Source organism: Arachis ipaensis, chromosome B5, assembly GCF_059453495.1.
Source record: "Arachis ipaensis isolate K30076 ecotype BB chromosome B5, ASM5945349v1, whole genome shotgun sequence".
NCBI lineage: Eukaryota > Viridiplantae > Streptophyta > Magnoliopsida > Fabales > Fabaceae > Arachis > Arachis ipaensis.
Genome location: NC_142440.1, coordinates 138,700,728 through 138,706,578, shown reverse-complemented (window position 1 = coordinate 138,706,578; position 5,851 = coordinate 138,700,728). Strand labels below are relative to the sequence as shown.

The 5,851-nt window shown below is 30.8% G+C and overlaps 3 pseudogenes; all 3 read left to right on the top strand.

The window, feature by feature from the left end:
• The first annotated feature begins 260 nt into the window (after positions 1-260).
• LOC148565934 (disease resistance protein Roq1-like) lies at positions 261-1,242 on the top strand (annotated as a pseudogene).
• Positions 1,243-1,717: 475 nt separating this feature from the next.
• Positions 1,718-3,900, top strand: LOC148565933 (disease resistance protein Roq1-like; annotated as a pseudogene).
• A 58-nt stretch (positions 3,901-3,958) lies between these two features.
• LOC148565932 (disease resistance protein Roq1-like) lies at positions 3,959-5,335 on the top strand (annotated as a pseudogene).
• Positions 5,336-5,851: the final 516 nt, after the last annotated feature.

Genomic DNA, 5,851 nt, shown 5'->3' with positions numbered 1-5,851 from the left:
CTACTATTGATCACTTTTTTTCTGTTTCCTTTCAAATTTTATTCCATTGATTTAGGGTTCTTCTGATTTGTTGTCATGAAACATCTTGACTTGAGTCAAAAATGGTATATTAATCATAGACAAATAAAATTGATAATTTTTTATTATAATTTATTTTTTTATGAATATTATAGGTATTAATGGATTGATAATTAAGAATCACAATTAGCAATTCATGATTAAAGCAAAACAACAAGTAATTGAGCGATATACTCTAAGAGATGAAAAATCTCAAAACATTTATCATAAAAATAGTCGTTTTTTCAGATATCCCAAATATCTTCCAAATAGTCTAAGAGTATTAGAATGCAGGAGGTATCTATCGAGATATTTTTTCTCTAATTTTAATCCAGAAAAGCTTTTCATGCTCAAGTTGCCTGATTATCTCTACATATTACCCAAGTTGGATAGCTTATCCAAGGTAAGTATACTAAATTCGTTTTTATGATTTTGTATGTTTGTAAACTCACATTATCTGGTTTTTTTAGTTTTATTTTAATTTGTTCATTAATTTGGTTTGTTTGTTTGTTTTTTCTCGAGATGTTGATCACCTTGAAAGTTTTAAATTTTAATTACAGTAAATTTTTGAAAGAGATACCTGATGTGTCTAATCTTTAAACTTTAGAAGAATTTTCTTTTAAAAGATATAATAATTTAGTCTCAGCTCACAATTCAATTGGTTTTTTACCTAAACTTAAAATATTGAATGCTGAATATTATCCCAAGCACAAAAGCTTTCCACCTCTTATTAATTTGGCCTCACTGAAAATACTCAGTCTATCTGGATGCTCAAGCCTTGAGAAATTTTCAGAAATTCCATAAGAGATGAAAAATCGAGAAAAGCTTATTTTGATTGGCACTGTCATAAAAGATTTGCCTTTTTCTTTTTGTAACCATTTTAGATTATGGTATTTGTATTTGAAGAAGAATGAAATGTATAGAATACCAAGTGTAATTGGCATGATGCCATGCATGTCTTTTTGTGATATTAAATTAGGAGGAAATAAGGGGAGGGTATCAGGAGAGCGGGAAGAGAGGCTTCATGAAATACTCACTCACTCCTTCCCCTCTTCACATATGATAAGTTTTTTTCTCACAAATAGCGAACTGTCAGATGACTTTTTTTCACTAGCTGTTGCATGGTTTTCACGACGTGAAAACCATCCAACAGCTAGTGGAAAAAAGTCATCTGACAAATTGTGAGAAAAAGACGTCTCATATGTGAAAAGAGAGGAAGTGAATGAGTATTCCACGAAGCCCCTCTTACTGCTCTCGTGATACCCTCCCTCGTTTCTTCTTAACTTAATATCACAAAAAACAACATTTGGTGGCATAGGAAAAACAACATTTGCTCTTGCTCTTTATAACTTGATTGCTAACAATTTTAAAGGTGAGTGTTTTCTTGAAAATATGAGAGAAAACTCACAAAAATATAGGTTAGTGCATCTTCAAAACAATCTTCTTTGTAAGATATTAGGAAAGGAGGGAGTCCACATAATAGGTGTTGATGAAAGAATTTCACATATACAAGATAGAGTTAGCCAAATAAAATATCTTTTGGTTCTGGATGATGTTGATGAGCATGAACAGTTGACAACAATTGTGAAAAAATCATATTGGTTTCATCTTGGAAGCAAAATCATTATTACAACAAGGGACAAACATTTGCTGACACTTCATGACATTTAAAGAACATGAGGAACAAGGTTTGAATGAAGAGTCCTTAGATTTGCTTCAATAGAAAGCTTTTTAAATCGATATTGTCAACCCAAGGTATGAGAATGTTTTAACCCTTGCAGTAACTTATGCTTCTAGACTTCCATTGGCTTTGGAAGTTATAGGTTCTAACTTGTTGGGAAAAGATTTAGAACAGTGGGAATCTGTAATGGATCAATATGAAAAAGTTATTGATAATAAAATACGTAAGATTAGTTCAGGTTAGTTTTGATGCTTTGGAAGAAGTTGAGCAGAGTGTTTTTCTTGATATTTCTTGTTATTTTAAAAGACATAATTCAATGAAAGTTACTGCTGTACTTCAAGCTCATTATGACAGGGGTATAAAATATCATATTGGAATGTTGGTTGAAAAATCTCTCACAAAGATTGATCAATTAAGAATAACATTACACGATCTAATAGAGAACATGGACAAAGATATATGTCGAGAAAAATCGTCAAAAGTGGCTAGAAAATATAGTAGATTATATTTCTACAAAGACATATTTAAAGTTTTAGAAGATAATCAAATAAGTAATAGTTTTTTCTTTACTTAAGTTTATTAAAGACATTTTTTAACACATGTATTTTAATCAATTCATGTTCTTACTTTTGTGTGATGAAAGGGAACTAGGGCCATTGAAATTATACATTGAAAATTTTCTTTATTTAGAAAGGAAGGAGGTGAAAACCCATCGAAAAATGATGATGTAGAAGTAAAATGGGATGAAACAAATTTCAAAGAGATGAAAAATTTCAAAACATTTATCATAAAAAATAGTCATTTTTCAGATATCCCAAATATCTTCTAAATAGTTTAAGAGTATTGGAATGGAGGAGGTATCTATCGAGATATTTTTTCTCTAATTTTGATCCAGAAAAGCTTTCCATGCTCAAGTTGCCTGATTATCTCCACATGTTACCCAAGTTGGATAGCTTATCCAAGGTAAGTATACTAAATTCGTTTTTATGATTTTGTATGTTTGTAAACCTACATTATCTGGTTTATTTGGTTTTATTTTAATTTGTTCATTAATTTGGTTTGTTTGTTTGTTTTTTCTCGAGATGTTGATCACCTTGAAAGTTTTAAATTTTAATTACAATAAATCTTTGAAAGAGATACCTGATGTGTCTAATCTTCAAACTTTAGAAGAATTTTCTTTTAAAAGATATAATAATTTAGTCTCAGCTCACAATTCAACTGGTTTTTTATCTAAACTTAAAATATTGAATGCTGAATATTGTCCCAAGCTCAAAAGCTTTCCGCCTGTTATTAATTTAGCCTCACTGAAAATACTCAGTTTATCTGGATGCTCAAGCCTTAAGAAATTTCCAAAAATTTCAGAAGAGATGAAAAATCGAGAAAAGCTTATTTTGATTGGCACTGTCATAAAAGATTTGCCATTTTCTTTTTGTAACCATTTTAGATTATGGTATTTATTTTTGAAGAAGAATGAAATGTATAGAATACCAAGTGTAATTGGCATGATGCCATGCGTGTCTTTTTGTGATATTAAATTAGGAGAAAATAAGGGGAGGGTATCAGGAGAGCAGGAAGAGAGGCTTCATGGAATACTCACTCACTCCTTCCCCTCTTCACATATGATAAGTCTTTTTCTCACAAACAGCGAATTGTCAGATGACTTTTTTCACTAGCTGTTGCATAATTTTCTGACGTGAAAACCATGCAACAGCTAGTGAAAAAAAAGTTATCTGACAAATTGTGAGAAAAAGACGTCTCATATGTGAAAAGAGAGGGAGTGAATGAGTATTCCACAAAGCCCCTCTTCCTGTTCTCGTGATACCCTCCCTCGTTTCTTCTTAACTTAATATCACAAAAAAATAACACTTGGTGGTATAGGAAAAACAACACTTGCTTTTGCTCTTTATAACTTGATTGCTAACAATTTTAAAGGTGAGTGTTTTCTTGAAAACATGAGAGAAAACGCACAAAAATATAGGTTGGTGCATCTTTAAAATAATCTTCTTTGTAAGATATTAGGAAAGGAGGGAGTTCAGATAATAGGTGTTAATGAAAGAATTTCACATATACAAGATAAACTTAGCCAAATAAAATATCTTTTGGTTCTGGATGATATTGATGAGCATGAACAGTTGACAGCAATTGTGGAAAAACCAGATTGATTTCATCCTGGAAGCAAAATCATTATTACAATAAGGGACAAATATTTGTTGACACTTCATGACATTTAAAGAACATGAGGTACAAGGTTTGAATGAAGAGTCCTTAGATTTGCTTCAATAGAAAGCTTTTAAAAATGATATTGTCAACCCAAGGTATGATAATGTTTTAACCCTTTCTAGACTTCCATTGGCTTTGGAAGTTATAGGTTCTAACTTGTTTGGAAAAGATTTAGAACAGTGGGAATCTGTAATGGATCAATATGAAAAATTTCTTGATAATAAAATACATAAGTTTAGTTCAGGTTAGTTTTGATGCTTTGGAAGAAGTTGTGTAGAGTATTTTTCTTGATATTGCTGCTTGGTTTAAAAGATATAATTCAGTTAAAGTTACTGCTATACTTCAAGCTCATTATGACAGGGGTCAGAAATATCATATTGGAATGTTGGTTGAAAAATCTCTCACAAAGATTGATCAATTAAGAATAACATTACATAATCTAATAGAGAACATGGACAAAGATATATATCGAGAAAAATCGTCAAAAGTGGCTGGAAAATATAGTAGATTATATTTCTACAAGGATATATTTAAAGTTTTAGAAGATAATCAAATAACTAATAGTTTTTTCTTTACTTATGTTTATTAAAGACATTTTTAAACACATGTATTTTAATCAATTCATGTTATTACTTTTGTGTGATGAAAGGGAACTAGGGCCATTGAAATTATACATTTGGAATTTTCTTTATTTAGAAAGGAAGGAGGTGAAAACCCATCGAAAAATGATGATGTAGAAGTAAAATGGGATGAAACAAATTTCAAAGAGATGAAAAATCTCAAAACATTTATCATAAAAAATAGTCGTTTTTTCAGATATCCCAAATATCTTCCAAATAGTTTAAGAGTATTGGAATGGAGGAGATATATATCGAGATATTTTTTCTCTAATTTTGATCCAGAAAAGCTTTCCATACTCAAGTTGCCTGATTATCTCTACATGTTACCCAAGTTGGTTAGCTTATCCAAGGTAAGTATACTAAATTCGTTTTTATGATTTTGTATGTTTGTAAACTCACATTATCTGGTTTATTTGGTTTTATTTTAATTTGTTCATTAATTTGGTTTGTTTGTTTGTTTTTTCTCGAGATGTTGATCACCTTGAAAGTTTTCAATTTTAATTACAATAAATCTTTGAAAGAGATACCTGATGTGTCTAATCTTCAAACTTTAGAAGAATTTTCTTTTAAAAGATATAATAATTTAGTCTCAGCTCACAGTTCAATTGATTTTTTACCTAAACTTAAAATATTGAATGCTGAATATTGTCTCAAGCTCAAAAGCTTTCCAGCTATTATTAATTTGGCCTCACTGAAAATACTCAGAACTTTTGTTTTCTTGTTTTTGAGTATGGATGTAGTTTTTGGCACATTCTAGTTATAGTTAAAACTCTGCCGAAATTTCTAAGAAAATCTAAATATAATTGAAGTTTATAGAAAACATCGAATAACTTTTTAGAAAACTACTAATCCTAAGTTTTCCATTGATAGGTTTGCGCCAAATAACAATGCATGTACACAGAAGTATACTACTGTCATCAAGCTGATATACGACCACCCATGGTCGAGCTAAAAGAAGATCCCAGCTGAGACCAGAAAGCAATGGTTTCAGAAGTGGGCGGTAAGAACTCAACATATTCAAGCCTTAGTGTTAGTTTATATCTTCTATTTTGTTTAATTATGTATTTAATTTTAATTAACTCGTGCTAAATGTTCTTTCTGCAAGAAAAATTTATTTGGGACAAGACTCATGATCTCATGATCAGAAAGAACTTTGACCATCGGGTGGCTAGGCGACTTCAGCAGATGTTGGAGATCGTATGTGAGCACCACGACCACCTCACCATTTGGCTCCGCCTGGACATAAGAAGTTACTGTACATCCATTGGAAGAC